The sequence below is a fragment of the Gopherus evgoodei genome, chromosome 5, assembly GCF_007399415.2.
Source record: "Gopherus evgoodei ecotype Sinaloan lineage chromosome 5, rGopEvg1_v1.p, whole genome shotgun sequence".
In the NCBI taxonomy this organism is placed as follows: Eukaryota; Metazoa; Chordata; order Testudines; family Testudinidae; genus Gopherus; species Gopherus evgoodei.
Genome location: NC_044326.1, coordinates 146,627,049 through 146,645,379, shown reverse-complemented (window position 1 = coordinate 146,645,379; position 18,331 = coordinate 146,627,049). Strand labels below are relative to the sequence as shown.

At 58.8% G+C, this 18,331-nt stretch overlaps 1 non-coding gene across 1 annotated transcript; it reads right to left on the bottom strand.

The window, feature by feature from the left end:
* Positions 1–3,078: 3,078 nt before the first annotated feature.
* Positions 3,079–3,160, bottom strand: TRNAF-AAA. Its single transcript has one exon. It is a non-coding gene; the product is annotated as a tRNA-Phe (tRNA).
* Between the last annotated feature and the right edge of the window lie 15,171 nt (positions 3,161–18,331).

Below are 18,331 nucleotides of genomic sequence, written 5' to 3'. Positions count from 1 at the left end.
GTGTGCTGGGGAAGCTGGTCTGAGCAAACAATTGGAAATGACCCTTCAGTGAGAACAGAACCAGAGTGTAGAAAGGCCCCTGTGTTAAGTGGTTGTGGCTGAGGGCTTAGGGAGCTGGGGTATGACACCATAGGGGTCTTTCTGTGGAGGTTTGATTTTTGCCAGCTAGGGAAGGCTGGTGTGTGGTGTCTTCATGGCTGTACTTTCAGTGATGCAGGTTTCTCTATCCCATTGTTCCACGGGCATCCTACTAGATTGCCAGCTGCCTTTCAACTGCAGTGTGGAGACTGTTTGTGTGCGGGGAGAGACAGTGTGTGTGTTGAGGTAGGTAAGACCGGATCATTATTATCCCTACTTGAAAGAGGGAGAAGCTAAGGCTGAGAAAGGAGAATTGACTTGTCTTAGGTCACACAGCCAGTCAGTGGCAGAGTTGGGAAAAGGACTCAAGAGCCCTGATTTTGAAACTAACCATCAGATCTTGAATTTCAGACATGGAATGACCTGAGTAAAGTGCTCTCACATGAGCTCAAGACCAACAAGAGTGCACAGTAATTATTCAGCAAGTATCTGAGGAGAACTGCAATGTTAGAGAGAATCACGAACTGCTCAGAGACCATTAATGCAGAGAAGCAGCAAAATTCTTCAAACATATGACTGGTTATGACTTATTTACTTGGTCTTAAAAGAGAAGAACAAGGACCTGAGTCTCCTCCTTGTCAATAACCCCCTGCTCAGCCAATCAGGGTAGAGACTGAGGATGGGAGGCTGAGGGTTCTCACCAGAGGCCAAAGGATGTCCCAGGTCACTGGTGGGGATCACTGCCCGAGCACTATCTCAGCTGCACATTTTTGGGTGGACCTCCCAGAGTGGGAGCTACAGAGCACTCCCCCGCAACACACAGACACACACACACACCCCTCACTCTTGGTGTTGGGAGGGGAACAGGTGAAAGGACAAAAGAAGCAAGAGACAGAGAAAGGAGGAAGGGATGGATGGAGGAAAAGGTGAAACAAAAAGGACAAACCCTAATGTCCCCAGTGATTCTAAGGGACAAAATCTCAGGTGTGGAATAAAATTCAGGCTCCTTAAGCTCGTGTTTTCCATGCCTAGAATTCAACTGTCACCAGATGGATCAGACTGAACAGGTTTCAAACCTCGAGGAGGCTCTTACCTTCTAAACAGGGATGACTGTTTTCTAGTAAAATCAGGCAAAGGGAAGGGGAAAACTTGAAAGAGGTTCCTCCTGTCGCTCACGTACGTGAACCCGAATACTCTCTCAGTCCTCAAAGAGAGACCTGGAGAAGGAGACTTGCTGTAGCAAAGCCACAGGGGTCTCTGAGGTTTCCCTGGCCCCTCGCCCCTCTCCTGCCTGGCTGATGTCAGCATCTCTCTGTGAGGTCATCACCTCCCCACCACCTTTGACCAATAGTCTGAGGTCCTGCAAAAGGCCTTTGTGATGTCACTGCCACACCCCTCCCTTGCTGTGCTAATGTCCTGCCCCTGGCCAGGCACTTTGGAGGTTTGAGCTACTCCCTGTGGATCACCTCACTCAAGGAGCGTTCATTCTAGGAAGCAAGCCAGTAGTTTTGGATCATCTGTAAATTTTGTCACCTCACTGTTCAGCAGATCATTTATTAATATGTTGACTAGTCCTGGTCCCAGTACAGACACCACTAGATACCTGTTTCCATCCTGAAAACTGACCATTTAGTCCTACCCTTTGTTTCCTATCTTTTAACCAGTTATTGATCCACGTGAGGACCTTCCGGAGGTGAAAGTAAGCCGGTGTGTTCTGGTATGAAGTGCTGGCAAGAGCCAGTACGCTGTGCCAGCCTGGCCCGTCTTCCCCAGGCTGGTGATTTAAAGGGCCCACGGCTCCCTGCTGCAGTTGGACCCCAGGCCCTTTAAATCACCTCCCGAGCGCCCCTGCCGGAGTCCTGGGGAGCAAATTACTGCAGTGGATGCTGCTCTCTCCCGCTGTGCGAACACAGAGCAGGGGCAGCAGAAGCTTCTTTACAGTGAGGGGGGGGCACCGTTATCCGAACTGTGCACCCCCATGACACTCCTTCCTTAAGGACCCCCACTCACAGCACCTCTCCCCTCGAGGCCACACCCACAGAACGCCTCTTCCCAAGACTGCACCATTCCCCCCCTCCATCATTTGTCCTAACAGCCAGTAAAGAGTGGTGGGGCCATGGCCCTCTAACCCCCCTGTTCCAGCACCCCTGACACAGAGCTATGCAGGCAGCATTGTGTACATGTATGTGTATGTGTGTGTGTGTGTGTGACAGAAAGTGCTGTGCTGTGCTGAGCTGAGCCAGTGAGAGAAGGGGGGCTGATCTCGGGGCTGTCCCCTGCCTCAGGACTGGTTGCTTCCAGCAGCTGTCTGAACTTAGAGACAGTGTGCCGACACACTCACTCTTCTGCAATGCACACACTGTCTCTCCTCCCCACACACACATGCTCTCTACCCCACCACGCACATTGCAGTTGAAAAGCAGCTGGCAATCTAGTAGGGTCGGGAAGGAATTTTCCTCCAGGGCGGATTGGCAGGGGCCCTGGAGGTTTTTCGCCTTCCCCTGCAGCGTGGGGCACGGGTCGCTTGCTGGTGGTTTCTCTGCAGCTTGAGGTCTTCAAACCAATTTTGAGGATTTCAATAACTCGGTCCTGGGATAGGGGTTGTTATAAAATTGGATGGGTGGGGTTCTGTGGCCTGCCTTGTGCAGGAGGTCAGACTAGATGATCAGATTGGTCCCTTCTGACCTATGAGTCTATGCCCATGGAACAATGGGATAGAAACCTGCATCATGTGATGCTGTACCAGCCCGTGAGGCATTGCAAACCCTTCCCAAAGCACCCTGCAGCCAGTTGCACAGTGGGATAGTTACCACAATGCACTGCTCTCTGTGGCCATCCAAGAGATGCTAGCATGGATGTGCTCTGGTGACACAGGATGGACATGCAACAGCTGTTCAATTAAAACACTTTAACTAAAGCCACATCCCCCTTTAGTGTAGGCCTAGCATGAAAGTGAGACAAGACCCAGCTCCACTGAAATTAAAGGACCACAACTTCCTCTGTAGTTAGCAGGACTTGAATCTGCACAGGGAAACTACAATGGATTTTTAGTCCATCGCCTTAACCACTTGGCCACAACTACTTGCTTGACATGGGGCTCTCACTGCACTCTAGTTCTGCTCTCACCGAGTGATCAATTCCAGTGGTTTCCTCAGACCAGCTTCCACAACACACAAACTGCTGTGCCATTGTGTAAGTGTGTGCATGGCTGAACAGCAAGAATTCCTGCTCCTCTCCCTCCTGGCTGGAGCATGAGGCGAGTGCGTTTGTGGTCAGGGCCTCCCAGAGGATTCTGGGGCCTGGAGTCTTTGGCGGCGGGGTGCCTCCGCTTCAGCGGTAATTCGGCAGCATGGGGTCCTTCTGCTCCTGGATCCGCTGCCGAAGTGCCTCGAAGACTCAGTGGGGGCCCCTGCAGCTGAATTGCCACCAAAACGGGACCCACCACCGAAGTGCAGCTAGGTCTTCAGGGCGAAGACCGGGAGCGGAAGAAGCTGCGGGGGCCCGGGCCCCGCAACAGTTTTCTGGGGCTCCCAGAGCGAGTGAAGGACCCCACCCCAGGGGCCCCAAAAACTCTCGTGGGGGCCCCTGAGGGCCTGGGACCTGGGACAAATTGCCCCACTTGCCCCCCCCGGGCTGCCCAGTTTGTGGTTAATGACATAGCTGTAGCTTGTTGTCCATTTCTTGCCTTGATCATTCAGACAGTCCCTTTCCTGTCATATCCCCAGTACATCAGTGATTGCGATAGCAGGGGGCAGGTTTTCTCTGGGGCACTGAGCTTTGCAGGGGGGTTGGTGGCTCCTTTCTTTCCTCACCCTGGAGTAAACTCAGCTTTTATTCCATCCTCGATGTTTCAAGGAATAACAACAGATGACCAAAGAAAGAGGTGGACAGGGTGGGTCTCAGGGGAGGGGCAGAGAGGTGTGGGCGGTGGGCAGGTCAGGTCAGGGGAGGGGGCAGAGAGATGTGGGAGGTGGGCAAGGCAGGTCTCAGAGAAGGGGTCAGAGACGTACAAGCAGTGGGCAGGGCAGGTCTCAGGGGAAGGTCAGAGAGATGGAAGTGGTGGGCAGGGCCGGTCTAGGGGAGAGAGCAGAGAGGTGTGGGCAGGGCCGGTCTAGGGGAGAGAGCAGAGAGGTGTGGGCAGGGCTGGTCTTAGGGGAGGGGGCAGAGAGAGGGGAGGGGGCAAAGAGGTGTGAGCGATGGGCAGGGTGGGTCTCAGGGGAGGGGTAGAGAGGTGGGCAGGGTGGATCTCGAGAGGGCTCAGAGAGGTGTGGGTGATGGGTAGGGTAAGTCTCAGGTGAGGGGGCAGAGAGCTGTGGGCAGGGGGGTCTCAGGGGAGGGCTCAGAGAGCTGGGGGCAGGGCAGGTCTCAGGGGAGGGGGCAGAGAGGTGTGGGCAAGGCAGGTCTCAGGGGAGGGGGCAGAGAGGTGTGAGCGATGGGCAGGGTGAGTCTCAGGGGAGGGCTCAGAGAGGTGTGGGCAGGGAGGTCTCAGGGGAGGAGGCAGAGAGGTGTGGGCAATGGGCAGGGTGAGTCTCAGGGGAGGGGGCAGAGAGGTGTTGGAAGGGCAGGTCTCAGGGGAGGGGGCAGAGAGGTGTGAGCGATGGGCAGTGCTGGTCTCAGGGCAGAGGGCAGAGAGGTGTGAGCGATGGGCAGGGTGGGTCTCAGGGGAGGGGGCAGAGAGGTGTGAGCGATGGGCAGGGTGGGTCTCAGGGGAGGGGGCAGAGAGGTGTGAGCAATGGGCAGGGTGGGTCTCGGGAGGGGGCAGAGAGGTACGAGCAGTAGGCAGGGCAGGTCTCAGGGGAGGGGCAGAGATGTGTGGGTGATGGGCAGTGCTGGTCTCAGGGGAGGGGGCAGAGAGGTGTGAGCGATGGGCAGTGCGGGTCTCAGGGGAGGGGGCAGAGAGGTGTGGGCAGGGTGAGTCTCAGGGGAGGGGGCAGAGAGGTGTGGGCAATGGGCAGGGTGAGTCTCAGGGGAGGGGGCAGAGAAGTGTGAGCGATGGGCAGTGCAGGTCTCAGAGAGGTGTGGGTGATGGGCAGTGCTGGTCTCAGGGGAGGGGGCAGAGAGGTGTGAGCGATGGGCAGTGCGTGTCTCAGGGGAGGGGGCAGAGAGGTGTGGGCAATGGGCAGTGCGGGTCTCAGGGGAGGAGGCAGAGAGGTGTGGGCAATGGGCAGGGTGAGTCTCAGGGGAGGGGGCAGAGAGGTGTGAGCGATGGGCAGGGTGAGTCTCAGGGGAGGGGGCAGAGAGGTGTGAGCGATGGGCAGTGCGGGTCTCAGAGAGGTGTGGGTGATGGGCAGGGTGAGTCTCAGGGGAGGGCTCAGAGAGGTGTGGGCAGGGGGGTCTCAGAGGAGGGCTCAGAGAGGTGTGGGCAATGGGCAGTGCGGGTCTCAGGCGAGGGGGCAGAGAGGTGTGGGCAGGGCAGGTCTCAGGGGAGGAGACAGAGAGGTGTGGGCAGCAGGCAGACCTTGGGGTAGAGGGTGGAGAGACGCAAGGAGGCCTTGGGGGAGGAGAGGAGCGAGCGAAAGGTGGACCAGCAGCCTCAGCCAAAGAGCAGGTGTGGGAAGTGGCCAAATGGGAGTGAGGGCAGAGCACAGGTGGGGCCTCAGAGGGAGGAGAATGAGGGAAGGGGGTGGAGTGGGGGGACAGCACCTTGGTCTGGGCAGGGCTGCCCACAGGATTCAGGGGGCCTGGGGCAAAACAATTTCAGGGGCCCCTTCCATAAAAAAAAATTGCAATACTATAGAATACTGTATGATCATGGGGGCCCCTGCAGGGCCTGGGGCAAATTGCCCCACCTGCCCCCCCCCCGGGCGGCCCTGCCCTCAGCCTCTTCTTGTAACTCCTCTGTCCCCTAATCATTTTTGTTGCCCTCCCCTAAACTCTCTCCAATTTGTTTCTGTAGTGGGGAGGAGGAGGGTGAAAACTGGACGCAATGCTCCAGATGTGGCCTCACCAGTGCTGACTGGAGGGGAATAATCACTTCCCTCCATCTGCTTGCAATGCTCCTACTAACCTAGCCCAATATGACCAGTTCCCCATATTGAATGCAGACACAGCAATATTTGATAAATTGGTTCCTGTCCATTCAGGAGGTTATTTCCCACCTATTCATAAATAATGAAGATGCTCTAAGTGGAGGGGAGAGAGCTGTTCTGTCCGTGCAGTTAATCCATCTCCCCGAAAGGTGGTAGCTATGTCACTGGGGGAAGCTATGCTGGTGTATGTGCAAGCTGTGGTGTCTACATGTATATATAAAGTTTAATCAAACCCCATTTTTAAAATCCCTGTGGTCTGGGAATAGAAAAGGAGCTCTCTGAGGCAGAGCCTGTCCTTCAAAATCCCTAAGATCACTGATTTGCCTATGCAAATGTTATGGGGCTATAGCTCAGTGGGAGAGTGTTTGACTACAGATTAAGTGGTCCTTGGTTGAAATCCAAGTGCTCCCTCACAAACCTGTTTCTTCAGTAAAAAAGATTCTATTTCCAATATATTCAGGAGCTCCACTAAATGGGGGTCCCTGAAATACATGTGCACCCTCAATGTTTTCCTGTGCAAATGCATAAAAACCTAGCAAACATGTCCCCCAGCTGAAATCACTTCCAATCCTCTAAGTCTCTAGGTTTGTTTTCATCAATTAAACAAAGGCACGTGAAAACACATTTTCAGGTCCTTAGCCTCCATGGGCTACAATGTGCAGACGAACAAGAACCACATCCACTTGGGAGGAATAGACTAGTCTGTATTACGTTTGGTAAGTTGCCATTGGGACTGAAAACTCTACTGGAGGTGGACAGGAACCTCTTAGAAAAATAAAATAACCAAAATTTACCAAACTCCTAGTTACACACTGAAACCTCTCTTTGTGCACACGGCATCAATTGGGGCTCTAATAAACGGCAGCCTTCCTTTAACACAGATCGTTGTTCTGTGTAACTTTCAGATGCATTCAAATGGCAGCTGTTTACAGGTCATGGGCTGCTAGTTCATGAGCAGGAGCAGAGTCTCTGTACGTTTACCAGCCATAGAGCTTGTTATGTCTGCGTCTAAGTAAGTGCAGGGTTATTTCAATGGCTCCTACACTGACATCTGCTGCCCCTTCTGGCTGGTTAATTGCACTATTTGGAACCTGCTCCTATAATTACACCCTTCCTGGGAGTGTCAAAACTGCCCAAGGAAACCCCATTGGGTTTCAAGTGCAGCACAAGCAGGGAGGTGAGGGGCCAGTACAGGGGTTTCAGAGGTTTTTCCTTTGTCACAGGGAGCAGGAGCAGGATCAGGGGGGCTAGTAGTCATGACCGTGGGGTTCTATTCCTGGCTGTGGGAGGAAAGGGGTGTTTAGGGCATTAGAGTGGGGGGGCCTAGAAATCAATGAGGAAAACATCTCCCTTTTCAGCTCCAATGTTCATTGAACAAAAACATGGCTTCTCATCTCATAGGCAGGGCCAGTGCAAGCATATTTTGCGCCCTAGGCGAAACTTCCATCTTGCACCCCCCCACCCCCCCAAAAAAAACCCACATACATTATAGATAATACACAGTCACAGAGTAACATGTTATAATTTAGAATTCATGTTTCTGTGCTTTAAGTTTAGCAAATTTAGAAACAAGTTCCTCCAAATCAATGCTGTGAGCAATGTCATCTTCTAGTGACAAGGTAGATAGCCCAACAAGTCTTTGTTGCAACATTGATGTTCGCATATATGTTTTTATCAATTTGAGCTTCGAGAAGCTTCGCTCACCACTGGCCACAGAAACTAGGAGAGTGAAGAGGATGCGAAGAGCAATAACTGTGTTAGGGACACTATCTCTCAGCTGGGGGTCAGGGCTGTGGGGGATGGGGTCAGCGGGTTTCCAGCTCAGAGGGACAGGGCTCGGAGCTGGGGGTCAGGGCCGTGGGGGGGATGGGGTGAGGGGGTTTCCAGCTCAGAGGGACTGGGCTCGGAGCTGGGGGTCAGGGCCGTGGGGGGGATGGGGTGAGGGGGTTTCCAGCTCAGAGGGACTGAGCTCAGAGCTGGGGTGGAGGTGGCTTCCAGCTCAAAGGGACTGGGCTCGGAGCTGGGGGTCAGGGCTGTGGGATGGATGGGTTTGAGGGGGTTTCCAGCTCAGAGGGGCTGGGCTCGGAGCTGGGGGTCAGGGCTGTGGGGGGGATGGGGTCAGGGGGTTTCCAGCTCAGAGGGACTGGGCTCAGAGCTGGGGGTCAGGACTGTGGGGGGGATGGGGTGAGCGGGCTTCCAGCTCAGAAGGACTGGGCTCAGAGCTGGGGGTCAGGGCTGTGGGGGGGATTGGGTCAGGGGGTTTCCACTTCAGAGGGACTGGACTCGGAGCTGGGGGTCAGGACTGTGGGGTGATGAGGTCGAGGGGGTTTCCAGCTCAGACGGACTGAGCTCAAAGCTGGGGGTCAGGGCTGTGGGGGGATGGGGCCAGGGGGTTTCCAGCTCAGACGGACTGAGCTCAAAGCTGGGGGTCAGGGCTGTGGGGGGATGGGGTCAGGGGGTTTCCAGCTCAGAGGAACTGGGCTCAAAGCTGGGGGTCAGGGCTGTTGGGGGGATGGGGTAAGGGGGTTTCCAGGTCAGACGGACTGGGCTCAAAGCTGGGGGTCAGGGCTGTGGGGGGATGGGGTAAGGGGGTTTCCAGCTCACAGGGACTGGGCTTGGAGCCGTGGGTCAGGGCTGTAGGGGGGATGGGGTGAGGGGGTTTCCAGGTCAGAGGGACTGGGGTCGGAGCTGGGGGTCAGGGCTGTGGGGGGGATGGGGTGAGGGGGTTTCCAGCTCAGAGGGACTGGGCTTGGAGCCGTGGGTCAGGGCTGTGGCGGGGGATAGGGTCGAGGGGGTTTCCAGCTCAGAGGGACTTGGCTCAGAGCTGGGGGTCACGGCTGTGAGGGGGATGGGGTCGAGGGGGTTTCCAGGTCAGACAGACTGGGCTCTGAGCTGGGGGTCAGGGCTCTGGGGGGGATGGGGTGAGGGGGTTTCCAGCTCAGAGGGGCTGGGCTCGGAGCTGGGGGTCAGGGCTGTGGGGAGTATGGGGTCAGGGGGTGTCCAGCTCAGAGGGGCTGGGCTCGGAGCTGGGGGTCAGGGCTGTGGGGGGATGGGGTGAGGGGGTTTCCAGCTCAGAGGGGCTGGGCTCGGAGCTGGGGGTCAGGGCTGTGGGGAGTATGGGGTCAGGGGGTGTCCAGCTCAGAGGGGCTGGGCTCGGAGCTGGGGGTCAGGGCTGTGGGGGGGATGGGATGAGGGGGTTTCCTGCTCAGAGGGACTGGGATCGGAGCTGGGGGTCAGGGCTGTGGGGGGATGTGGAAAGGGGGTTACCAGCTCAGAGGGACTGGGCTTGTAGCCGTGGGTCAGGGCTGTGGGGGGGGGATAGGGTCGAGGGGGTTTCCAGCTCAGAGGGACTTGGCTCAGAGCTGGGGGTCAGGGCTGTGAGGGGGATGGGGTCAGGGGGTTTCCAGCTCAGACGGACTGGGCTCAAAGCTGGGGGTCAGGACTGTGGGGGGGATGGGGTTGAGGGGGTGTCGAGCTCACAGGGGCTGGGCTTGGAGCTGGGGGTCAGGGCTGTGGGGGGATGGGGTCAGGGGGTTTCCAGCTCAGAGGGGCTGGGCTCGGAGCTGGGGGTCAGGGCCGTGGGGGGGATGGGGTCGAGGGGTTTTCCAGCTCAGAGGGACTGGGCTCAGAGCTGGGGGTCAGGGCTGTGGGGGGATGGGCTCAGGGGGATTCCAGCTCAGAGGGGCAGGGCTTGGAGCCGTGGGTCAGCGCTGTGGGGGGGATGGGTTCAGGGGTTTCCAGCTAAGAGGTACTGGGCTCAGAGCTGGGGGTCAGTAGTTTTGGGAGGATGGGGCCACGGGGTTTCAAGCACAGAGGGACTGGGCTCGGAGATGGGGGTCAGGGCTGTGGGGGATGGTGTCAGGGGGTTTCCAGCTCAGAGGGACTGGCCTTGGTGCTGGGGGTCAGGACTGTGGGGGGGGATGGGGTCAGGGGCTTTCCATCTCAGAGGGACTGGGCTCAGAATTGGGGGTCAGGGCTGTGGGGGGATGGGGAAAGGGGTTTTCCAGCTCAGAGGGACTGGGCTCGGAGCAGGGGGTCAGGGATGTGGGGGGGATGGGGTCAGGGGGTTTCCAGCTCTGAGGGACTGGGCTCAGAGCTGGGGGTCAGGGCTGTGGAGGGGGATGGGGTGAGGGGGTTTCCAGCTCAGAGGGACTGGGCTCGGAGCAGGGGGTCAGGGATGTGGGGGGGATGGGGTCAGGGGGTTTCCAGCTCAGACGGACAGGGCTCAAAGCTGGGGGTCAGGGCTGTGGGGGGGATGAGGTGAGGGGGTGTCCAGCTCAGAGGGACTGGGCTCGGTGCTGGGGGTCAGGGGTGTGGGGAAATGGGGTCGAGGGGGTTTCCAGCTCAGAGGGACTGGGTTCAAAGCTGGGGGTCAGGGCTGTGGGGGGATGGGCTCAGGGTGTTTCCAGCTCAGATGGACTTGGCTCGGAGCTGGGGGGTCAGGGCTGTGGGGGGATGGGGTAAGGGGGTTTCCAGCTCAGAGGGACTGGGCTTGGAGCCGTGGGTCAGGGCTGTAGGGGGGTGTTATAACCTTAGTCCCAGATTTGGACCTTAGCGTCCAAAATATGGGGGTTAGCATGAAAACCTCCAAGCTTAGCTACCAGCTTGGACCTGGTACTTGCTGCCACCACCCAAAAAATTAGAGTGTTTTGGGGCACTCTGGTCCCCCTGAAAAACCTTCCCTGGGGACCCCAAGACCCAAATCCCTTGAGTCTCACAACAAAGGGAAATAATCCTTTTTCCCTTCCCCCCTCCAGGTGCTCCTGGAGAGATACACAGACACAAGCTCTGTGAATCCAAACAGAGGGACTCCCCCTCTCCGTTCCCAGTCCTGGGAACAAAAAGCACTTTCCTATTCACCCAGAGGAAATGCAAAATCAGGCTAGCAAATCCAACACACACACAGATCTCCCCTGATTTCTTCCTCCCACCAATTCCCTGGTGAGTACAGACTTAATTTCCCTGAAGTAAAGAAAAACTCCAACAGGTCTTAAAAGAAAGCTTTATATAAAAAAGAAAGAATAAAAATACAAATGGTCTCTCTGTATTAAGATGATACAATACAGGGCTAATTGCTTAAAAGTACATTGAATAAACAGCCTTATTCAACAAGAATACAAATCAAAGTACTCCAGCACTTATATTCATGCAAATACCAAAGAAAAGAAACCATATAACTTACTATCTGATCTCTTTGTCCTTACACTTAGAAACAGAAGATTAGAAAACAGGGCTACTTCTCCAAAGCTCAGAGACAGCAGGCAGCCAGAAAACAAAGACCCCAGACACCAAATTCCCTCCACCCAAAGTTGAAAAAATCCGGTTTCCTGATTGGTTCTCTGGTCAGGTGTTTCAGGTGAAAGAGACATTAACCCTTAGCTATCTGTTTATGACAGGGGGATGGGGTCACAGGGTTTCCAGCTCAGAGGGACTGGGCTTGTAGCCGTGGGTCAGGGCTGTGGGGGGGATGGGGTCGAGGGGGTTTCCAGCTCAGAGGGCTGGGCTCGGAGCTGGGGGTCAGGACTGTGGGGGAGATGAAGTGAGGGGCTGTCCAGCTCAGAGGGACTGGGCCCGGAGCTGGGGGTCAGGGCTTTGGGGGGGATGAGTTGAGGGGGTTTCCAGATCAGAGGGACTGGGCCCGGAGCTGGGGTTCAGGGCTGTTGGGGGGATGGAGCCAGGGAGTGTCCAGCTCAGAGGGACTGGGCTCGGAGCTGGGGGTCAGGGCTGTGGGAGGGATGGGATGAGGGGGTTTCCAGCTCAGAGGGACAGGGCTCGGAGCTGGGGCGTCAAGGCTGTGGGGGGATGGGGTAAGGGGGTTTCCAGCTCAGACACACTGGGCTCAAAGCTGGGGGTCAGGACTGTGGGGGGGGATGGAGTCAGGGGATTTCCAGCTCAGAGGGACTGGGCTCGGAGCTGGGGGTGAGGGCTGTGGGGGGGATTTGGTCGAGGGGGTTTGCAGCTCTAAGGGACTGGGCTCGGAGCTGGGGGGTCAAGGCTGTGGGGGGATGGGGTAAGGGGGTTTCCAGCTCAGAGGGGCTGGGCTCAGAGCTGGGGGTCAGGGCTGTGGCGGGATGGGGTTAGGGGGTTTCCAGCTCAGAGGGACTGGGCTCGGAGATGGGGGTCAGGGCTGTGGGGGATGGGGTTAGGGGGTTTTTAGCTCAGAGGGACTGGGGTCGGAGCTGGGGGTCAGGGCTGTAGGGGGGATGGGGCCACGGGCTTTACAGCTCAGACGGACTGGGCTCATAGCTGGGGGTCAGGGCTGTGGAGGGATGGGGAAAGGGGGTTTCCAGCTCAGAGGGACTGGGGTCGGAGCTGGGGGTCAGGGCTATGGGGGGGATGGGGTGAGGGGGTTTCCAGCTCAGAGGGACTGGGCTCGGAGCTGGGGGTCAGGGCTATGGGGGGATGGGGTGAGGGGGTTTCCAGCTCAGAGGGGCTGGGCTCGGAGCTGGGGGTCAGGGCTATGGGGGGATGGGGTGAGGGGGTTTCCTGCTCAGAGGGATTGGGCTCGGAGCTGGGGGTCAGGGCTGTAGGGGGGATGGGGCCACGGGGTTTCCAGCTCAGAGGGACTGGGCTGAAAGCTGGGGGTCAGGGCTGTGGGGTGATGGGCTCAGGGGGTTTCCAGCTCAGAGGGACTGGGCTGAAAGCTGGGGGTCAGGGCTGTGGGGTGATGGGCTCAGGGGGTTTCCAGCTCAGTGGGGCTGGGCTCGGAGCTGGGGGTCAGGGCTGTTGGGGGGATGGGCTCAGGGGGTTTCCAGCTCAGAGGGACTGGGCTTGGAGCTGGGGGTCAGGGCTTTGTGGGGGATGGTGTCAGGGGGTTTCCAGCTCAGAGAGACTGGGCTCAAAGCTGGGGGTCAGGGCCGTTGGGGGGATGAGGTGAGGGGGTGTCCAGCTCAGAGGGACTGGGCTCGGAGCCGCTGGTCATGGCTGTGAAAGGATGGGGTGAGGGGGTTTCCAGCTCAGACGAACTGGGCTCGGAGCTGGGGGTCAGGGCTGTGGGGTGGATGGGGTGAGGCGGTTTCCAGCTCATAGGGATTGGGCTCGGAGCTGGGGGTCAGGGCTGTGAGGGGGATCTGGTCGACGGGGTGTCGAGCTCACAGGGGCTGGGCTCGGAGCTGGGGGTCAGGACTGTGGGGGGGATGAGGTGAGGGGGTGTCCAGCTCAGAGGGGCTGGGCTCGGAGCTGGGGGTCAGGGCTGTGGGGGGGATTGGGTCAGGGGGTTTCCACTTCAGAGGGACTGGGCTTGGAGCCGCTGGTCAGGGCTGTGGGGGGGATTTGGTTGAGGGGGTTTGCAGCTCAGATGGACTGGGCTCGGAGCTGGGGGTCAGGGCTGTGGGGGGGATCGGGTCGACGAGGTTTCCAGCTCAGAGGGACTGGGCTTGGAGCCGTGGGTCAGGGCTGTGTGGGGGGATAGGGTCGAGGGGGTTTCCAGCTCATAGGGACTCGGCTCGGAGCTGGGGGTCAGGGCTGTTGGGGGGATGGGGCCAGGGGGTTTCCAGCTCAGAGGGACTGGGCTCAAAGCTGGGGGTCAGGGCTGTGAGGGGGATGGGGTCAGGGGGTTTCCAGCTCAGAGGGACTGGGCTCAGAGCTGGGGGTCAGGGCTGTGGGGGGGATTGGTTCAGGGGGTTTCCAACTCAGAGGGACTGGGCCCGGAGCTGGGGGTCAGGGCTGTTGGAGGGATGGGGACAGGGGGTTTCCAGCTCAGAGGGACTGGGCTCGGAGCTGGGGGTCAGGGCTGTGGGGGGATGGGGTGAGGGGGTTTCCAGCTCAGAGGGGCTGGGCTCGGAGCTGGGGGTGAGGGCTGTGGGGGGATGGGGTGAGGGGGTTTCCAGCTCAGAGGGACTGGGCTCAGAGCTGGAGGTCAGGACTGTGGGGGGATGGGGTCAGGGGGTTTCCAGCTCAGAGGTGCTGGGCTCGGAGCTGGGGGTCAGGGCTGTGGGGGGGATGGGGTTAGGGGGTTTCCAGCTCAGAGGGGCTGGGCTCGGAGCTGGGGGTCAGGGCTGTGGGTGGATGGGGTGGAGGAGGTTTTCAGCTCAGAGGACTGAGCTTGGAGCCGTGGGTCAGCGCTGTAGGGTGGATGGGTTCAAAGGGTTTCCACCTCCGAGGGGCTAGGCTCAGGGCTGGGGGTCAGACCTGTGGGGGGGATGGGGTCGAGGGGCTTTCCGATTCAGAGGGGCTGGGCTCGGAGCTGGGGTTCAGGGCTGTGGGAGGGATTGGATCAGGGGGTTTCCAGCTCAGAGGGACTGGGCTCAATGCTGGGGGTCAGGGCTGTGTGGGGATGGGGTCAGGGGGTGTCCAGCTTGGAGGGATTGGGCTCGGAGCCTGGGGTCAGAGCTGTCGGGGGATGGGGTTCAGGGGGTTTCCAGCTCAGAGGGGCTTGGCTGGAAGCTGGGGGTCATTACTGTAGGGGGGGATGGAGTCAGGGGATTTCTAGCTCAGAGGGACTGGGCTCAGAGCTGGGGGTCAGGGATATGGGGGGGATGGGGTCGAGGGGGGTTTCCAGCTCAGAGGGACTGGGCTCAAACCTGGGGGTGAGGGCTGTGGGCGGGATGGGGTCAGGGGGTTTCCTGCTCAGAGGGGCTAGGCTGGAAGCTGGGGGTCATTAATTTAGGGGGGGATGGAGTCAGGGGATTTCTAGCTCAGAGGGATTGGGCTCGAAGCTGGGGGTCAGGACTGTGGGAGGGGATGTAGTCAGGGGATTTCCAGCTCAGAGGGACAGGGCTCGGAGCTGGGGGTCAGGGCTGTGGGGGGGATTTGGTTGAGGGGGTTTGCAGCTCAGATGGACTGGGCTCGGAGCTGTGGGGTCAAGGCTGTGGGGGGGATGGGGTGAGGGGGTTTCCAGCTCAGAGGGACTGGGTTTGTAGCCGTGGGTCAGGGCTGTGGGGGGGATGGGGTGAGGGGGTTTCCAGCTCAGCGGGACTGGGCTCGGAGCTGGGGGTCAGGGCTGTGAGGGGGATGGGGTCAGGGGGTTTCCTGCTCAGAGGGACTGGGCTTGGCGCTAGGGTCAGGGCTGTGGGGGGGATGAGGTGAGGGGGTTTCTAGCTCAGAGGGACTGGGCTCGTAGCTGGGGGTCAGAGCTGTGGGGGGGATGGGGTGAGGGGGTTTCCAGCTCAGAGGGGCTGGGCTCGGAGCTGGGGGTCAGGGCTGTGAAGGGGATGGGGTCAGGGGATTTCCAGCTCAGAGGGACTGGGCTTGGAGCCGTGGCTCAGGGCTGTGGGGGGGATTGGTTCAGGGGGTTTCCAGCTCAGAGGGACTGGGCTCAGAGCTGGGGGTCAGGGCTGAGCTGGGGATCAGGTCGAGGGGGTTTCCAGCTCAGAGGGACTGGGCTTGGAGCTGGGGGTCAGGGCAATGGGGGGGATTGGGCCAGGGGGTTTCCAGCTCAGAGGGACTGGGCTCGGAGCTGGGGGTCATGGTTGTGGGGGGGATCGGGACGAGGGGGTTTCCAGCTCAGAGGGATTGGGCTCGGAGCTGGGGGTCAGGGCTGTGAGGGGGATGGGGTCAGGGGGGTTTCAGCTCAGAGGCGCTGGGCTCGGAGCTGGGGGTCAGGGCTGTGGGGGGGATTGGTTCAGGGGGTTTCCAGCTCAGAGGGGCTAGGCTGGAAGCTGGGGGGTCAGGGGTATGGGGGGGATGGGGTCGAAGGGGTTTCCAGCTCAGAGGGACTGGGCTCGGAGCTGGGGGTCAGGGCTGAGCTGGGGATCGGGTCGAGGGGCTTTCCAGCTCAGAGGGACTGGGCTCAGAGTTCGGGGTCAGGGTTGTGGAGGGGGGTGCGAGGGGGTTTCCAACTCAGAGGGACTGCGCCCGGAGCTGGGGGTCAGGGCTGTTGGAGGGATGGGGACAGGGGGTTTCCAGCTCAGAGGGACTGGGCTCGGAGGTGGGGTTCAGGGCTGTGGGTGGATGGGGTGGAGGAGGTTTTCAGCTCAGAGGACTGAGCTTGGAGCCGTGGGTCAGCGCTGTAGGGTGGATGGGTTCAAAGGGTTTCCACCTCCGAGGGGCTGGGCTCAGAGCTGGTGGTCAGAGCTGTGGGGGGGATGGGGTCGAGGGGCTTTCCGATTCAGAGGGGCTGGGCTCGGAGCTGGGGTTCAGGGCTGTGGGGGGGATTGGATCAGGGGGTTTCCAGCTCAGAGGGACTGGGCTCAATGCTGGGGGTCAGGGCTGTGGGGGGATGGGGTCAGGGGGTGTCCAGCTTGGAGGGATTGGGCTCGGAGCCTGGGGTCAGAGCTGTCGGGGGATGGGGTTCAGGGGGTTTCCAGCTCAGAGGGGCTAGGCTGGAAGCTGGGGGTCATTACTGTAGGGGGGGATGGAGTCAGGGGATTTCTAGCTCAGAGGGACTGGGCTCAGAGCTGGGGGTCAGGAATATGGGGGGGATGGGGTCGAGGGGGTTTCCAGCTCAGAGGGACTGGGCTCGGAGCTGGGGGTCAGGGCTGTGGGGGGGATTAGGTGAGGGGGTTTCCAGCTCAGAGGGACTGGGCTCGGAGCTGGGGGTCAGGGCTGTGGGAGGGATGGGGCCAGGGGGTTTCCAGCTCAGAGGGACTGGGCTCGGAGATGGGGGTGAGGGCTGTGGGGGGGATTGGTTCAGGGGGTTTCCAGCTCAGAGGGACTGGGCTCCAAGCTGGGGGTCAGGGCTGTGGGGGGATGGGGTCTAGGGGGTTTCCAGCTCAGAGGGACTGGGCTCGGAGGTGGGGTTCAGGGCTGTTGGGGGGATGGGGCCAGGGGGTTTCCAGCTCAGACGGACTGGGCTCTGAGCTGGGGGTCAGGGCTGTGGGGGGATGGGGTCAGGGGGTTTCCAGCTCAGAGGGACTGGGGTCGGAGCTGGGGGTCAGGGCTGTGGGGGGAGACGGGGTCGATGGGGTTTCAGCTCAGACCGACTGCTATCGGAGCTGGGGGTCAGGGCTGGGGTCAGGGGGTTTTCAGCTAAGAGGGACTGGGGTCGGAGCTGCGGGTCAGGGCTGTGGGGGGAGACGGGGTCTATGGGGTTTCAGCTCAGACCGACTGGTATCGGAGCTGGGGGTCAGGGCTGGGGTCAGGGGGTTTCCAGCTCAGAGGGACTGGGCTCTGAGGTGGGGGTCAGGGCTGTCATAACCTAAGTCCCAGATTTGGACCTTAGCGTCCAAAATATGGGGGTTAGCATGAAAACCTCCAAGCTTAGCTACCAGCTTGGACCTGGTACTTGCTGCCACCACCCAAAAAATTAGAGTGTTTTGGGGCACTCTGGTCCCCCTGAAAAACCTTCCCTGGGGACCCCAAGACCCAAATCCCTTGAGTCTCACAACAAAGGGAAATAATCCTTTTTCCCTTCCCCCCTCCAGGTGCTCCTGGAGAGATACACAGACACAAGCTCTGTGAATCCAAACAGAGGGACTCCCCCTCTCTGTTCCCAGTCCTGGAAACAAAAAGTACTTTCCTCTTCACCCAGAGGGAATGCAAAATCAGGCTAGCAAATCCAACACACACACAGATCTCCCCTGATTTCTTCCTCCCACCAATTCCCTGGTGAGTACAGACTCAATTTCCCTGAAGTAAAGAAAAACTCCAACAGGTCTTAAAAGAAAGCTTTATATAAAAAAGAAAGAATAAAAATACAAATGGTCTCTCTGTATTAAGATGATACAATACAGTGCTAATTGCTTAAAAGTACATTGAATAAACAGCCTTATTCAACAAGAATACAAATCAAAGCACTCCAGCACTTATATTCATGCAAATACCAAAGAAAAGAAACCATATAACTTACTATCTGATCTCTTTGTCCTTACACTTAGAAACAGAAGATTAGAAAACAGGGCTACTTCTCCAAAGCTCAGAGACAGCAGGCAGCCAGAAAACAAAGACCCCAGACACCAAATTCCCTCCACCCAAAGTTGAAAAAATCCGGTTTCCTGATTGGTTCTCTGGTCAGGTGCTCCAGGTGAAAGAGACATTAACCCTTAGCTATCTGTTTATGACAGGGGGATGGGGTCACAGGGTTTCCAGCTCAGAGGGACTGGGCTCGTAGCCTGTGGGTCAGGAGCTGTGGGGGGGATGGGGTCGAGGGGGTTTCCAGCTCAGAGGGACTGGGCTCGGAGCTGGGGGTCAGGGCTGTGGGGGGATGGGGTCAGGGGGTGTCCAGCTCAGAGGGGCTGGGCTCTGAGCTGGGGGGTCAGGGCTGTGGGGGGATGGGGTCAGGGGGTTTCCAGCTCAGAGGGGCTGGGCTCGGAGCTGGGGGTCAGCGCTGCGGGGGGATGGGGTCA